The sequence below is a fragment of the Pleurodeles waltl genome, chromosome 7 (genome assembly GCF_031143425.1).
Source record: "Pleurodeles waltl isolate 20211129_DDA chromosome 7, aPleWal1.hap1.20221129, whole genome shotgun sequence".
Taxonomy (NCBI): Eukaryota; Metazoa; Chordata; class Amphibia; order Caudata; family Salamandridae; genus Pleurodeles; species Pleurodeles waltl.
In genome coordinates, this window is record NC_090446.1 from 1,148,200,527 (window position 1) to 1,148,218,968 (window position 18,442).

General features: G+C 43.2%; 1 protein-coding gene across 1 annotated transcript in view; it reads left to right on the forward strand.

The window, feature by feature from the left end:
* Positions 1 to 424: 424 nt before the first annotated feature.
* The window catches only part of AANAT (aralkylamine N-acetyltransferase), a 50,065-nt gene continuing 32,047 nt past the window's right edge, over positions 425 to 18,442 (forward strand). The window contains exon 1 of the mRNA XM_069200227.1: positions 425 to 675. The gene's annotated coding sequence lies outside the window, so the exon portion shown is untranslated. The remainder of the gene's footprint in view (positions 676 to 18,442) is intronic.

Sequence of the window (18,442 nt, forward strand, 5' to 3'; positions counted from 1 at the left end):
TGCGACTTTTACTCTCTCCAGTCTGTTTCACTGTGCTTATCCCCTCGGTCGTTCTCCCGTTTCCTTTCCCTTTTCTTTCCCCACTCCAGTTTTCCTCTCATACTTTTCCTTTCTTCGCATTGGTTCCTTCCGTCTCACTTTCCGCTCGTCCCACCTACCCGCAGTCCGTTTCATCTTCTCTCGCCACCCCTCTCGTCTATCCCCTCTGCTTCTCCCACTCTTCTATATTTATATCTGAACCCCAGGCCTCACTCGCCCCCCTCCGTCAGCGGCCTCTCACTCTGACGGGATCACGCACAGCTACCTCAGGCCACACCATGTGGCGGGCAGGTGACACCTTCTTATCTCACTTCAGACACCCCCGTAAAGCCCCCTAATCCTCCCACCTTAAGCCCTCTCCCTTTCACTCCTGGATTTATACTTCTCCTCACACGTGCGTCACGTGACCCATTCACTCGGACACTTAGATCGTCCTTAATAGGTGCATCACGTGGTGTTTAAATATCTTAATTAAGTGTACAGAGGAGCCAGGATCATTTGACGATCAAGGAAGCGGACAAGAGGACCTAGGCACAGAATCTAGGGTTTTAAGATTTTAAACTCGGGTCAAGACTGGCCCTTCTTCGTGAACAAATTTCTTTCACTCCTCTAAAACTTCGGGATTGTCTTCAAGAGGTAAGTGCTTAGCATATTAACACCCTTCCGTCTCTGTTTTATGTTTTTCATTAAATTATATAACCACAGTTGGGGAGAAAATATTTGTGGCCTACGGACAAAGACATTTCTTTCATTTTCCGTACAACGTATGTTTTTATATTTTCTATATCAGTCTATAAACACAGCACTTTCGCCAAAACAGTCATCTCAAGTTGCTGTATAACCGAATGTAGTGAGAAAAAATACCGAGCGGTAATATACACGCAGAGAACAACAATCGCACATTCTCTTTAAAATACAAAATCCCACCTTTGCATTTTGACCGAATTTAATATAGCGCTTACGACCCCTGACTAAGCAATGAAGAGCTTTTAAAGCGAGTCGCACGATACTCCGGAACCCGTGATTAGTAGTTCTTAGCTTAATGTTTTTTTCATGTGCAATTGTTGTGTTGGGCTTGTTTCATGCTGTTACAGAAGTTCAGAAAGTAAAAGGCCGAACAATATAACCACGAGTTTTCGTCCCTGAGCATGTCTTTCAAAAGAAGTTATCGCAAAATGAAAAAGGAAGTGGGAAGTAAGAAAAATGAAGAAAATAAAAATATCAGAAAATTACAGGGAAACATATCATTAGGCAAAAAAATCAATTGAAAACGGCGAGTGAAAGTGTAAGATAAAGTACGAAACAAACTGAAGTTAGAAGAGAGAAAACAATTTAAGGGGGAAAGAACATAAAAAAATGAATCTATGCAAGATAACAAGAAAATTAAAATCTTATTGGAAAACGTAATGTCTTGACTTCCCACGTCAACATTTTCTTCTGCATATATTTATAGTTGAGGTAAGACAAAGGCCCATATTTATACTTTGTTAGCGCCGCATTTGAGTCATTTTTTGACGCAAAAGCAGCGCAAACTTACAAAATACAATTGTATTTTGGAAGGTTGCGTCGCTTTTACGTTAAAAAGCGGAGCAAATGCTGCGCTAAAAAATATAAATATGGTCCTTTAAAATGTTGACGAATTTCAGCTTTACCCCAATTGCGTGAGCGAGGGCAATTATTTAAAATAATTATTCTTAGACTATTTTATAAAAAAAAACACAATACATCTGTTGCCATAAATATCCATTGGCAATCTTCCTGTCGCATGGGAGATAGCCAGCGATTATTGTGTGCCAGTTATGTTAACAGAAATTAGTGGAGCGCTGCATTGCCAACAGCATGCCTCACAGCGCTGTCTGGGTTGGGTAACCTTCACGGAAATGTCACAAGAATTCCTTAAAATAAAGCCGAAATAACATTATGCAACGTGCCCCCCCCCCCATAATCAGAGGAGTATTTCTGGCAGAAAAGCGGAATAGCACTTTTAGGATCAACATGCGGAAACAAGAGAACAACATTGCAAAGCAAAGATAATTGAAAAAAATCAAGGATCCAATGGGAAGAAGACATTTTAAAACAGCCACTAAATCGAGGGCTGGCGGAGTTAGGCATCGTGTGCATGAGTCTCCTTTATTACACGGAAAAAACTACCACATTTGCACAAATGAATGAATTACGTAAAACTCCCTCATAATGAACTGAGAACTTTCCATTGCCGGTCATACTAGAGTTCCTTCCCATCGGTGTCGCTCCCTCAAAGAGCTCACCCACAATGCACATGAAAACATCCATAGAGCCTGCAATCACCACCATTTAAAACCATAGGTGTTCCCACTGTCAACCACAGCACAAAATAAAACTCTTTCTATCAGCTATGGCTGAAGCTACTCCCTCCAATTTAGTATCTTGAGCAGAAAGAGAAGCATTGCTCCTGTGACTCCTCTTTGATCGTACATGAAGATGGAGTGTGGAGTGCACAGTGCGGGATGCCATGCGTACATGCAGAACCCTGTGGGACTCCATCCGCACCCTCAGAAGAAGAGCCGCCTGTCTGGACCCTCTGAAGCCTCACTCACAGGAAACGATCATCCTGTCTGCATAACTTATCAATGACTTCCCTTCACGGTTAATGTGTAGCTCTGTGTCCAACAGTTCTGCAAAGTCCATGCCTATAGAGTTCAGTATGTCTCCTAAAGTTAGCTTTCTGCTTTCCTTAAATACTTTAATAATTATGTAAGTGCGGTGGAACTGCCACCTATGCAAGTTATCTCTGGTCTTTTGAGATGATCCACAAATGATCCTTAGATGATCATTTTACTGTTCTGCGGTTTCCAGATTCTTACTTTCCTCCCTTTATATACATCAGCCTCACAAATGCTTTCCATCAGTCATTGCCTATGATTAACTTTTAATATTTAAGTGTAAGGGGTTCTCACTGAAAGTGCACGTCTTTACATCCAAAACTTCACTAGATCCCGCCAGGCCTTGCCTCAGAAGGTTTCTTTGCTTGGTCCTAGGCAATCAATGTACTTTATAAATCTTCTAGGTGGGAGCTGTGGAAATAGCACTTTAGTCATTAAAGACTTACCTCAGGATTTTCAAGTGAATGTGCTTGAAAGGCTTCTGCATCTACCTAACCTACTGTCTTTCTGCCCTACACCTGGAAAGAGCCCAGTGCTTCAGCCTTGTACTTTTTTTGTTACTTAAATACTCAAGGGGCGCTTTAGGATTTATTTTTTGACCTTTGAGTATCCTGCTTTTCATGACTTATCTCAGTTTGCTGATCAGATGGGGGGAATATTAATACCACACTGACTTTGCCATATTTGTGTGTAGTGCTAGTATCCCACTTAGACTACTTACATCTAAGTCATGCTTCCATTTTTGCTGCCAACGCCCTCATTGAGAGTGCCACAGCAATGTGAGTTAGTAAACATGCGGCAACTCGCTTACCACACAATGTTTCACTGTCTACATGGAAGAGGCACAGTATTTGTGCCTCACTTCTGAAAAGTACAGTTAATGGTTTCCTATGGCTTAGGACCAAGGGAAACAAAGTCTCGAAAATCTAAAAAATAGAAAGCCCTACCGTAACATTGTCGCAGTAGGTTATAACTTGTGTTTCTGTATTGTTTTAACCGACCTATTATTACATAGGTCATTTAGCAAAATACAAATGCATTCAGTGAAAGTTGGTGTGGTTTTACTGAATCCAATGTTTGTACATTCCTAATAAGAAATCTCTAACTGTGAATGTTTATATGTCACAATTTACAACTTCTTTACAGGAATTTCTCTCACTCACAGAACAACTAGTCAATTATATCTTTTGGTGCCAAAACCCATGTCACATGCTCGGGCCGGGGGGGATTGGGGGCGATAGAACGTACGTTGTAGTCTTGGGTGATCAAATATAACCCTGACTCCAGTGTATTAGCAGTGCATTAGCTTCTTCACGAGGCCCTCTTTAAATCCACGCCCCCATAGCACACGCCGTTAGTTCTGCCTTTGGTAAATCGTGCTTTACGGATAAATTGACACCATTTTTTCCTGAAAAGATCGAAAATTTTGCTAGGGCATACCCAGCTAGCAAGTAGGTTTGTATGTGAAATGCAAATTCTAAACTCGTGAAATAGCTGCTGCTGAACTAGGCCTATAGAAGTTTCAAAGGGAGAGGATGGGGTCCTCACAACTGAAAAGGTTTAAAAAAGACCAAACGTCTGAACAGGTGACTCCAGCAAGGCGTCTACTCTGGAAGAGGATACTGAAGGATCAGCCCCAGAGGCTCCAATGACTTACCCAAGTGGAACACAACTGGAGAGTGATAAGCTCCCTCCAATTGTCTCCGTGGTAACACACCTCTTATGAGGATTCCACAACTATGGGCCTTTTTAGCAAAAGGGTACTCTGCCACAAACAGAGTGGAGTACCCTGTCTGCCAAATTCTTTGTCCTTCTACTCTGTTTAGAGCCAGGTGAATGGTCATGTTTGCACTGGAGGAGCTCTCACTGCCCCTGTCGATGAAACCTCAGCGTAGATGGGCAGTCCTACAGACACCAAGCTGTCAGTCCCAGTACTGTAGACTTCATACGGTATTTAGAACAGATGTTCTGACTTTTTCTTTTTGGGACCACCAGGGAAAGTTAAGCAATCCCGAACAAGAAAAAACAAATATCACTCACAAATGCTGGGCGAAAACCTCCATAGTGTCAGAAGCATTATTTTTTTGCTTTTCAAAAGCAAACACCCATTTTGAGAGTTTGTTTTCGAAAAACAAACACACTTTAAACATTTGCATTAAACATGATGGGCATTCAGCAAACCTACATTTCTTTCAGAAGTCCTGCCTTGGTGGCATCTCCTCTGAAGTCACATAAACCTCTAAATGTCATTCTCCAGACTGACTAAAGTTGTAAATTCTGTCAGTTGAACAAATTGGGAATTGATGAAAATGGTATTGATTAGAACTCCTGGGATAGCAAAACACACAAACCAAGCAGGGCAGAGGAGCTCTTTTTTCCAAGGTATGTGAAGGGTCCTGCTTAGACTAGACCAACAAAGACGCAGATTGCATTAAACGTATTCCCTTCTTAAGTTTTTTGGCCTAGATGGGTGGTCTGGGATTGCTTTTTAGTGCTTCCTGAAGTGGTTGACACCAATCCTTTCTAAAAGTTTCGGTGTTGTGTGATAATTCAATATCACACCCGAAAAGTGGAATAGGATAATTATGGTCCCCATTTGTGGTCTCCTATGCAACAGCACACGATGTCTTATTGCGAAAGACCTATTGTGGGCTTATCAAGAACATAGGGTGGGCATATAGCCCACTCAATGCTTGTCACTCTCATTTGCTTGCTTCATATTCAATGTCTGGCCTTCCGTTTCTTACGTCTGTCCTTCCCATCAAGCATAGCTTTTTTTACTATACTTTTATGTGGCTGTCTTATAACCTCCTACTGCTCACTTTTAGGGAACTGCTTACTTTCTTTTGTGGTTAAGCACTCCATGTTCCAGTTCTTTATCTCTTGTGCTTCTCCCATGCACTCCCTGCTGCTCTCTCCTTCATGTGGTGTTCTCTCTCCCTATTATGCACTTTTCCCTGCGGAACTCTCTTGTTCCATGTTACTCTCTCCCTTGTGAGTTTTCCTCACCCTTGTTAATCTGTTCCTTATATGCTACTTTTCCCCTCCTTCTCTCACACAGCTTTATTTTTATTCTATTCCCTCCACCCACTGCACGTTGCTTTCCCCAACCTGCATTTTTGTCCTCCCCTCCCCAATACAACTAGCCTGCCACCACCAGACAAGATTCTGGAACCCTAGGGTGTGGGCCTTTGCTCTCTAGGACAAGAAAACAAAGCCCTTCGGGGGCAGAGGTGTCACACCTTCTCCCCCAGAAATGTGTACTGCCCTGCCTGCGAGCTTCAAAAGGCTTGCCGCCCTTGAAACTTGACTCCCAGGCCTGCTGCTAGTAGCAGATGGGCACCTCCATTGCCAACCTCCACTTTTGGTGGCAGCAACAGCGGGGAAATGCAAAAAGACTAGGAGGAGTGTCCACCCTCTGCCTGCACCACTCCTCAGGTGTAGCAGGCGAGGTGACCTCTCCATTTCATTTTCCTCCATCCTGCATGTTAGGAAAATAGCCAACCAGGGTGAGGGATGTGACCTCTCCCCTCAGGAAGTGGTCACATAGTGGGTGTAGCCACCCTAAGGTAGATGACCCATTGGCCCCTACCTTGTACTCCCCTAAATGCAGTATTTAGTGGGCATCCCTAGACATGCAGATCAGATTTGACAGGTACAAGAAGACTAGCAACAAAGAAGACCCAAGCCTCGAGAACAGAAGTCCTGCTGCAAGAAGAAAAATGTGCCAAACCCTGCCTGCTGCACCCACGACTCGGCAATCCCCACTGAGGGGTTGACTGGACATCCAACGGACTCAAAAAAAAAAAAACCCAGAGGACCTCCAACCTTCCAAAAATCGTCAAGAACTTCCCTCCAAAGTGAAGGCATCACTCTCTCCAACCAAAAACCAGTGAAGTCCAGTTCACTGACCGGCCACTGACCAACGAACCAGACACCGCAGCCAGACCAAATTTCACCAGATGGACCCAGAGGACAAACCCTGCAAGTGTGCCAAGCTTGGTGGTACTGTGACCTCCAGTGGCTGAACCATGCAATAGCCAGAGGTACTGGACCCGCATCGTTGTACACCCAGAAGAAAAGTCCACACCAGACTCTCCGAGGATCAGAAGCAAGCACCAGTCAAAGGACTTCAGGGCACCCAAGAACCTCCCCCCCCCTCCTCCAGAGTGGCCCTGCTGACCTGCAATCCAACGTTCAAGTTACCTGCCCCCTGGTTCCAAAGGCTCCTTTGTGCACAGCACCTATCTGCTCTGCACCCGGCCTCCCTGGCCCTTGCATCAGAAAACCATCTGTGCTCTAGGGGCCCCCATCCTCTTGCTTGTAACCTCTACACTCCAAGGGGACCCACCGGACTCACCTTTAGGTCTGCGTGTGCAGTGCATTTCAAAGTGGTCCCCCTTGCCTGTCCTGCATCCGTTCCAAGACATTCAGCCGCTGCTCCCGCTTGAACCGGGAACTGCCCAAACATCTCCAGCTGGCCCACATGACAGCTTGATGACCTTGACCTAAAACCAGAAGGTGACATTTGTAAAAGTACTGCCTGATTTTACACCCTTACTAATATATCTGTATTGTCACATTTGATCATTATCACCTTAAATAAAAAAAATATAATTCTGAAATGTGCCTTCAATACGATGGATTACTCTTTGTTGTTTTTGAAGATGCGCAATATAATAGTCCCAGCGGTATTACTGTGAGGCACAGCATTATGTTATGACAGCATTTGGGCTGCTGTTTGAAGAAGGGCTGATAAAAAAAAAGTCCAGACATATGGAGGAGTTATGTAAGAGTGCCTACGGTACCTCTGTCTTTTTAACTTGGTTTTATCAAACATCTATTATGTATTATTTTTGTTGAATTAAGTTTGTATGAAAATTAGCCCAATTCACTTTGGGCGTTCTTCTGCACAATCCCACTCTGTTGGAATGACAATGACTATGGGAATTGTGCTGTAGTAGTAATTTTTTCACAGTACATCATCAGAAAGTAGGATCTTGCGGCTTGGCAGCCGCTACAGAAAATGTTACCATTGTGAAGGCAAAAAATGAGAGGCACTGTGAGTGCTGGCATAATAAATAAGCATTATCAAAGCAAATAGGTCTTGCTTATGCAAGTCCTATTGGCTTTGCCTATGTGCTTTAGCCATGTTGGATACAAGCATGGCTAAATGTGGCATAGAGAGTGGCGTGGAGTGTAGTGAACCTTCAGAGTAGAGTGGAGTGGAGTGGAGTGGGGTAGATTGTCATGGAGTGGCGTAGATTGTCATGTATTAGCATTGAGTGGAGAAGAGTGGAATGCTGTGGAGTGGCATAAAGTGGAGAGGCACAGAGTGGCGTGGTGTCTCATGTAGGGAGTAGAGTGTCTTGGAGTGGTGTGGAGTAAAGTGGCATGGAGTAGCATAGAGGAAGTTGTGTACGGTGGAGTAGAGTGATGTAGAGCAGAGTGGCACAGAGTGGAGTAAATTGTTGAGTGGAGTGGCATAAAGTGTAGTGTAGTTGAGTAGAGTGGCAGAGTGCAGTAGAGTGTCGTAGAGTATGCATAGTGTCAGTGTGGAGTAGTGTAGAGTAGCATAGAGTGGCGTAGAGTGTCAGAGTGGAGTGCCAGAGTGGAGTGGCACAGAGCATCGTAGAATGTAGTGACATAGTGTCAAACTAGAATGGAGTGGCATTGAGTGGCGTAAAGTGGCATGAAGTTGCGTAGAGTGCCATAGAATAAAGTAGTGTAGAGTGGAGTAGGTTGTCAGAGTGGAGTGGCATAATGTGGAGTAGAGTGTCAGAGTGGAGTGGAATGTTGTAGAGTCGCATGTCGTAGAGTAGAATGGAGTGATAGGATGGAGCAGTGTCATACAGTGGAGCGGCAAAATGTGATGTACAGTTTTGTAGAGTGTCGTAGAGATGAGTGGCGGAGTGGAGCAGAGTGTTATGGAGTGTCAGAGTAGCTAAGAGTGGAGTAGAGTGGAGTGGCATAGGGCCAGATGTAGCAAAAACACATTTTGCGACTTGCAAATTGCGAGTCATAGCGACTCGCAATTTACAACTCGCAAAATGTTATGCAGAAAGGTGTCTCAGACACCTTCTGCGACTCGCTATGGGGTCGCAAAGACCCACCTCATGAATATTAATGAGGTGGGTCGCATTTTGCGACCCCATAGCGAGTCCATGCACTCACAGGGATGGTGGCCTGCTGGAGACAGCAGACCTCCATGTCTGTGACTGCTTTTTTAATAAAGCAGCTTTTTTCTTTTCTTTTTGCAGCCTGTTTTCCTTAAAGGAAAACGAGGTGCAAAAAGAAAAACTTCCAAAACCATTTGACCACTGCCTGATCTGATTTTTTTTTTTTTTCTGCATTCACAAAGGGGAAGGGGTCCCATGGGGACCCCTTCCCTTTTGCGAATGAGTTACCACCCACTTCAAGTGGGTGGTAACTGCGAGTTGGTTTGCGACCGCAATCGCGGTCACAAAGCAACTCAGCATGGCGATGCGGTCGCAAATAGGAAGGGAACACCCCTTCCTATTTGCGAGTCGCAGCCTCAAACGGCGAGTCGGTACCAACTCGCAATTTGAGGTTGTGCATTGCGTTAGGCCTTTTGCATGCCGCAAACTGCGTTTTTCGCAGTTTGCGACGTGCAAAAGGCTTCCTACATCTGGCCCATAGAGTGGAGTCATGAAGAGTGGAGCAATGGAGTATAGTGAAGTAGTGTGTTGTAAAGGTTGTGTACAGTGGCATGGAGTGGTGTAGAGGGAGTTACTTAGAGTGCCATAGAGCAGAGTAAAATGTTATGGAGTGGCATAGAGTATAATAGAATGTTGTAGAGTGAAGTTGCATAGAGTAGAGTGGAGTGGCAATAGCGGAGTGGTGTACAGTGGAGGGGCATAGAGTGGAGTAAAGTGTCAGAGTTGAGTTGAGTGGAGTGGCATACATTGGAGTGCTGTAGAGTGGATTGCAGTAGAATGGAGTGGCGTAGCCTAGAGTGAAGTAAAGTGCTGTGGAGTGTCAGAGTGGAGCAGAGTGTCATGTTCTAGAGTGGAAGGGCATGGAGTGGCGCAGAGTGGAGTGGCACAGAGTGGAATGGCGCAGAGTGGAATGAAGTGGTGCGCTGTGGAGTAGCATAGAGTGGAGTGGCATGTCATAGTGGAGTGGGGTAAAGTGGACTGGAGTGGTGTGTCGTAAAGTGTCTTTGAGTGGACACATGTAGAGTGGAGTGACGCAGAGTAGAGTGGCATAGAATAGAATGGTGTAGAGTAGAGCGGCATGTTGTAGAGTATAGTGGTGTGTCAAAGAGTGTAGTGGAGTGAAGTGGCATGTCATTGAGTGGAGTGGTATGGCGAGGAGTGGGCTGGAGTGGCATGTCCTAGAGTGTCTTAGAGTGGAGGGGCATAGAGTGGAATGGTGTAGAGTGGAGTGACAGAGTGGAGTGGGGTGGGGTGGGGTGACAAGGAGTGGCGTGTCGTAGATTGGAGTGGCATGTGAGAGTGGAGAGGCGGGTCCTAGAGTAGAGTGGCACAGAGTGGAGCACAGTGGTGTAGAGTGGTGCAGAGTGGAGTAGATTGGTATAGAGGAGTGGCATACTGTGGAGTATCGTTGTAGAGTGAAATTGTGTAGCATGGAGGGGCATAACGTGGAGTATGTGTGGTGTGTTAGTGTACTGCCATTAAAGACAAAACATTTTCAATTGAAATTACCGCTTCATTTGCATAGACCTACAGTTTTACTGCTAAAACTATATAGCACACAATGTGTGCGAGTGGCATCCCCTAGTGTATTGATTTGTTTTGATCATATTAAAGTATTTGTTTCCATCACTTCAGAATTACAAAACAATTGCTTGATTTGTGCTTTCCAAATTCTGATATATTTTTAAATATCTGCACAGTTCCTTTACATTTTGTTGTGTGCTAGAAAAAAAACGTTCCTTTCACAACCCCAGTAGCCAGCAGAATTGTCATATAAATCCTCTCAATTTGAAGTCAGAGAAAGAAAAGTAAACACCAAGCTCCCTCGGAAAACAAAGCCTGCCATTTGACTCCCCTCATTGAATGTATAGCAAATGTGACAAGATACAAACAAAAATTAAAGGCCTGTTTACAGAAAGTGAGTACTTAGTGAAGAATACATGCAGTGGTGGTAAACAGGCTATGCTCCACAGGAGGGATTAACTCAACCTGGACAGCATTAAACAAACAAAGCCAGCAAATAAAAAGAAAGCAACCATGAGTTAAAGATGCAAAGTCAATGGTAAGCAGTGGGTGGCATACAATCCAGGCGAAACTGTCAAAATGTCCCCCAGAAGTCTTTAGCAAACCAGACAGCTATGCTGTCTTGTAGGCTTCAACCTAAAAAGAATGGGAGTTGGATAATTAACTAATCCCAAACTTTGTAAAACATCAGTGCTGTAAAGTGTTGCCAAATTCAGGTATGTCCCTTGACTTGCAACGTCCCAGGTCACTAAACCAAAATCAAATTGTTTTGGGCTATAAAGCAGCTCTGACTCTTGTAGCTAGGTATGGGGGGATGCTATTCTTTGTCCATGTCTGCCTGAAGAGAAGTAGGCGTACAAGTGGGCTGCCCTACGCGACAGACTGTGTTATACTGCTTTCTTGGGAATGACTTCCCTGAAGAGGCAGCGGGCACAGTAAACTGGAGCTTAGTTGTTGGGGTGATGTTATGTTCTCCTAGCTCATTCAGCGCCACTGTCATCCAAGCAGTGACAACCCATATTAACCTTGGACCAATCATACTCCCAGAGATGGCATTAACAACCAAATCGGCAATGGCAAAGTCTTGCAAGCCTGACTGCCTGCTAATATGTGCACAGCAAGCAAGGGTCAACAAAAAGGGAATTCTACAGTAACCTGCAAGGAAACAAAAGTACAAATTACAATTGATACAAGTAGTATGTTCCTTCCCTAAAGGCATACAACAGATTGAGAAGAGCAGGGCATATCACACCACAGATAGTTGGACATCAGTGCAATAATACAGTCCTAGAATAATGAGATAAACTGCATAGAGGCGCCAACATAACAACCAGAAAAGTTTCCAAGACACTAAGCCATTTCTCCATTTTATACCTGATTAGGGGTGACATTTATCAGAAGCGAATTGTCCTCTTGAAAGAGGTTGTTCTCTGCATTCTCAAGTTAGGAACAAAGCTAGAGACTTAGATTTGGAACCAACAGATTCTGGTGGCTAAAACACTAATTATTGCAAAGGCCCAAGACAGCACTTATGATGTAGGATTGGGTGCCTTATTCCTAGTGACATCACAGACTAATACAGTGTCAGTTGTCTGGATTGCACTATACAAAGAAGTAGGTAGGTTGAGGGATATCAAATAAGTGTTTGACACCACCATTCACCTGGAGCATGTCAGAGGCCATGATGCCTTACTTTGCAAAGGACAATGTGGTACATATAGTGCTTAGAATAGAGGAGGTTAGTGATGATAATGGGTACATCCTCACACCAATATCCGTTCATGTCCACTGTTGAAACTGCATAATTGTTCCCAAAAGTGATAGTGTCCCAGTAGTGTGTCTTGATGAGTTTCTTCAAAGAATCCTTTAAAACTACATTTTTAGGCCAGAAAGTCTTTGCCAGTGATGTGGACTTGAATTTAAATTTGAAATTATTATTTTTAAAGCGCAGACTGTCACTCCCAAGGGTTTATCCTGGCGCTATTACGGAACAGGATTGATGAGGCTGCGAAGGAACACATCTGTAGCTTCCATAGGAAACAAGAGATGAGGACATCTTACAGAATGTAGGAATAGCAGCGGGAGTCTGGGATCCCAAAAACCCAGGTCTTGAAGCATTTCCTAAATGCAACTTTGGACTCAATAACCTCAAATGGCTGGGTAGAGAGATCTGGGCCTTAGCTCCTAGGGCTGTGAAAGTTTTACCTCCCCTGGTTTTTAATCTGAAATAGAAGGATTTCAGTAGATTGGCTTACGATGATCTTAGAGGTCTGTTGGTAAAGTAGTAATTGAACCATGCAGAGAGGATAAATAGAAGGATTTCAGTAGACTGGCTTACGATGATCTTAGAGGTCTGTTGGTAAAGTAGTAATTGAACCATGCAGCGAGGAATTTAGGGCCAATCCCTCTATAGACTCTGAAAGTAAACAAAATCATTTAAAAAAGTGCTCTTTTATGGATTGGCAGCCAATGAAGAGATTTGAAGGCAGCTGATGCAGAAGGTCTCTTAGGTATTTTAAGAACTGCCCTTGCGGCAGCGTGCTGCACAATCTGAAGTCTATGAAGTACTTGTTTTGAAGAGTCTGCAAACGGGCGTCTACAATAGTCTAGCTTGGAGGTGATTAGGGCATTAGGTACCGATTTTCAGGCTATTTATGGTAGAAGATCAAAAAAAGTATTTAAAGATTTTATTAAGTTAAAACAGGTACCTGCAATTGCCAGTGCATGAGGGAGAAACAACAACTGAGAATCAAACTTGACTCCCAGGTTTCTAACCACATCTGCTGTCGGGGGCAGAGGAGGAATGTCCTCTGGTCACCAATCTGAATGGACAAACTTGCTGGCTTTGCCGAATAGCATAATCTCCATTTTGTCTGTGTTACATTTAAGGTGGTTGGCTTGCATCCATCTGATAAGCGTGACTAGACAATTTTTTAAACTCAATTCTGAACCCAAAAAAAGATTTGTCAAGAGACAAGATCAACTGGGTGTCATCTGCGTAAGAGCTAGTATCAATCCCAAAGAATGTTATCAGATGTTAAACAGGACTGGGCTCAATGATGAGCCCTGCGGAACTCCGACGGTAACTGTAATTTCCTTTGAGATATAGGATCCTAATTTCACCATCTGTTTATGACCAGGAAAAAATTATTTCAGCCAGAGGTAAGCAGATCCAACTATTCCACACTCTGGGACTAAATGTAAGAGAATTTCATGGGAGATGTTATCAAAAGCTGCTGATAGGTCCAACAGACCTCACACAGCATTCTTCCCTTCATCCAATGTGAGTTTTAAAATGACAGCTACTTCCAACAGGGCAGTTTCCATTGAGTGCTTTGGGCCTAAGCCTGACAGAGGCAGGAAGTAGATGTGTTGTCTCTAAGAATGAGATTAATTGACTATTTACAATCTTTCCCATGACTTTGCTCAATGCTGGCAAGAGAGAGTTTGGTATGAGATTGGATAAGTTGGTCGCACTAACTGAGGGTTTCTTCTTAAGTGGTTTAACCACAGCCACCTTCCAAACCTCTGGGACTTCAGCTAGGCTCAAAGAATTGTTCAGGATCAGGTTGATATCTTCCAATTTATCTAAGACCATTGGCGTGCAAGGGTCATTGGGAGAGCCAGTTTTGCATGCCAGAATAGCTTGACGGGACTGGTCTAATGAAATTGTATGAAATGCCAGGAACTTATTAGAATCTCTTGTTGGGGTAGTTTTAGCTTCAAGGCTAATCTGAGGAAGAACTGAGGCGCTAAACCGGTTATATATAGTCTGTATCTTTTCCGCAAAGTAGCCCAAAATCTCATCACATAGAGCTTGTGAGGGTGGAGTCTGACTCTCTATAGCCTTAGGTTTAAGGAATAAGTTTGAGAGATTAATAATGACTTTTTGATCAGATTTAGCTGATTCTATTTGTGCTACGAAGTATGTATGTCCTTTTCAATAATTTAATCTGTTTCTGGTAGTCCTTAAGTGATGATCTGAACTTTTCTAAAACTTTGAGTTGTAGGCCTTCTGCCATTTTCTCTCCAGCTGCTTACTGCGGAGGTGTTGCCCTCTCAGGGCTGATTCAACCCAAAGAGCCAAGGGGTGCAGTTTAGGCTTTCTTTTTGATTGAGCCTCAGAGGGAAAATGATCTGCTGCTTGAATTATTCATCTATTGAAGGTCTCCACATTATCTATTACCCGACCTATCAGTAGAGGTGAAGAATCAGCAAGAGCTTGTGGGAATCTAGGATTGGATGCCAGTTTCCCCCATCTACAGGTGAAAGTAATGGATGTGGATACATCCGTTAAAGTGAGCTTATCTGACACTCAGACAAGCATAAAAGGAATGAGAGAGTGGTCTGCCCAACTCACAGATCTCGGTCATATCACTAAGAAGCAAAGGATTATTTGTACAAATACTATCAGAGAATGGCCTCCCTCATGAGTAGTACATTTCGCCAGGTTACACAGACCCAGAAGGCTCATAGGGCCAGATGTATCAAAGTGTTTTGCGATCATGATCGCAAAAACTGCATTTTGGTATGTAACAAATCCAATTTGTTATTCAGTAACTTGTTACCGAATCGCAAATTGGATTTGTGACTACATACCGATTCAGTATTAGGAAGGGGCATGTCAAGGGCGTCCTTCCTAAAACCGAATCGCAGAGGTATGTATGATTGTTTTGTGACCTTGAATGTGGTCGCAAAACAATTGCAGTTACCACCGATTTCATACTGGAGGTAACCCATTTGCAAAGGAGAAGGGGACCCCAAAGGACCCCTTCCTCTTTGTGAATGCATGCAAAAAAATGTTTTAAGAGCAGGCAGTGGTCCCACGGTCTACTGTTAAAAAATGAAAAGAAAACTTTTCATTTTTCTTTTTTAAACGCATCCCGTTTTACTTTTCTAAAAAAAAAAAAAAAAGATTGCTTTATTGAAAAGCAATCACAGACATGGTGGTCTGCTGAGCCCAGAGGGCCACCATCCCTGTGATTGTAGCCATTTGCAAAGGGTCGCAAATTGTGACCTACCTCATGAGTATTAATGAGGTAGGTCCATTTGCGAGCCCTTGCGAATCGCAATAAGAAACTCATGGAGTTTCATACATTCCAATAGCGGTTACTTAATTGCGATTCACAAAAAAAAAAACGCAATTAGGTAATTGCTATTGGAAATTATGATACATCTGGCCCAGAGTGTCAAGTCTATGGTGTCCCACCAAGGCCTCCACCAACAAGATCAAGGCAGCTCTGCATGCAGCAATTCAGGACATGTATGCACTGGGTACCATCATGAATTCCAGGAGCCCTTGAGCTTGTCCAGTAGTTACAGTTCCTAAAGCATCACATTTTTATGTGAATGTCCTATGGAGTTCTAAATGGCCAGCTAGTCTCAGAATATTCGGGACTGGAGAAGTAGGGATAAAAAGATGTGTTATGTCTCCTTAATGCCCTAAACTACATGTGTAGTACTTGGGAGGAGGATAATCTTTAAAACCAGCTTAACAAAATCTCTCTATGATGTCAGACAAATATATTCCATAAAGGAGCTAAACTAATAGGATTATTCAGTTATTGATTAAAAGGTAATGCTCGCAGGTGTTTCTTAGTGATGTAATTAGGAACATGAAGGTATTATGGCTATTTAAGAGGAACACTTTTTTGCATACACTTTTTCTGGAATCCTGATCTTTGAATACTGATTTAATGATGGACTTTCATACAACTCATGAGAATCTGCAAAAAAAATCCTGACTGCAATTTTGGGTTGACAAACTTGAATAACTGAAGGACAACTGGAGAATTTGAATTGATAGGATACATCTAAAGTAAATGTTGTATTTTAATTTTCCAGAGGAGGGAAAAGATTTACTTTTACCCCATTTTTTCTGGATAAAAAACAGAGTTGCCATTTTAAAATATTTGATGCCATTCTTCGTATGAAAAGAAAAGAATACATTATTTTTGGTAGATAACTAAAAGTTCTTGAAGTGATTAACCAACATATTAGAAATAAAATGTTGCGTGACCAAAATACTGTGGTAAAATATCGTGGACGAGAATATCAAGAAGGTAAGTTTCAATGGGTAAGCAAAGTTTTACTATGCTTAACTCCACATATATATACTTAACGATATGTATGTCTTCGCAGTTTGTAGATGTAGAATTGAGAAATCTATACTTAGCTTTTGGAACTTACCTTTTTGATAATCTTGTCCTCCACATTTTTGGCACTTTATTTTGGGCACCCGATCTTTTTCTCCTCGATATTGTGTCAGACAACCAGATCTTGAAGAGAATCAGTTTGTCTCCCGCCTGTAATGACCAGCATTGCCGTGCCCGAACCTGCATTGAAAGGCTTCAGAACCATAGACAGCGTCCCACTTTCCACAGTTTTTTTTACACAATTGATGGGTCGTCTTTTTTCGGGAACTCATTAATATAATACATTTTGTTTAAACTTTTAGCAAAGGTCTTTAAGGATTTCCAGCACACCCCCCAAAAAAAAAAAATATGTAAGCCAGTATTAATAATTCTCCATAGATTACGTAAAACACGAACTCCTATGCCACAAACCCAGGGTACAAAATCTTAAATGCCTAATTCCCTCTCCCAGCATTTTAAACGAACTTAGCTGTGCACTTAGGGTACCTTGCAACAACCTCTTGAGGAAGCTAAAGTATTGGGTACGTTTCCCATCGTTACAAGATTAAAGTGAACTCGGGGAATGCCAAACGTTGCAAGTGTGTCCTTTTACTGGCATGACGCACAATAAAAGGCACTTGTTAACTGGAAACTCAGACACTATACACAAAAGCTGCTCTCAATCATGGGCTAGAGCGCACAGCAGTGTATATCACAGGTCACTGCATTACTAGACAATCGTAGAGCAAAGGTTGTGAGCCAAAGACATCTTCCATACAAGGGAGTATGCAAGGAGTTGGAAACAAAAGTAGAGGCCCAAAGCTAAGAGACTCACATCTCCCACACAAGTCAATGGAGCAGGAGTCAAATTTCTAGAGGAGACTATGAAGAGGTACACAGATTAGCCATTTTCTGGACTTAAATTAATTAAACAAGTTCCTGATCGGTGTGCAGGACTTTCTTAGACAGGGAGACCAATGAAAGAGGGTCCAGGAAACTCAAGCCAGAGTGGCACAGATTTGTTGTTTTTTGTCATGGTTGGTTATGTCCACATACAGGGCTGGCTTTAGCACTGGGGGCACGTGGAGGGACAATCTTTTTGGCATCCTTCCCTCCCTCATCTGACCTCCATCTGAGATTCCCTCACTATCACTTGGCAAAAGTGCCCCTCATCAGTCCATAGCTCCTGTCTCACATATATTTCATTTGTTTTAAAGTGCTGGTAAAGACTGGTGTTACTAATCCACTCAGCTATCCACATAAAATACAGGTCTGTTCTTTACAGCAGGCATATTAACCCTCTGCGCTACTTTATGGTTCAGCCAAACTGCCACTAGACAAAAACTTGATCCCTCCCTCTCCAGCAGGAACATTAATTGCAAACGTTATCTTGACATTTTTATTGCTGCCTGAAAGCTGGATGCACAAGGAACTCTGTTGCAGGTGCTTTTAAATATTAAGTTACTGCTAAACACAGCGCCCCCCTGAGGTCAATGCCCCAACTTCAGGTCAGCGCCCAGTGCAGCCGCACCACACTAAAGCTGGCCCTGTCCACACTCTCAGTTCTCCACAGCATGGTGGTCCAGTCCTGGAATGTCCACTGAGGTGTGCTCATTTTGGTCCATCAAGGAGAGATTGACTCAGCGGGTTCTCACCACTGCACATTTCCTGGGTCTATCTGGTCTTATGCCTTCCACGTTCCTTGAACTACAGTAGCCCCTCATCACAAGGCTAAAATCGCCTCTGTAACACACCAGAGAAGCTGGTGCTAGTGCAGGCCTTGCTGTGCTCTTGCATACTCTCCCATTCCTTCTTCTCAGGCCTTGTTCCCAGCACTATTAGTCTCCATAACACAATCCCTGATTTGGGGTGGGCGGCGGGTTGCCAACCAGGCTGCACCAGTTGACACTCTGTGTAGGAAATA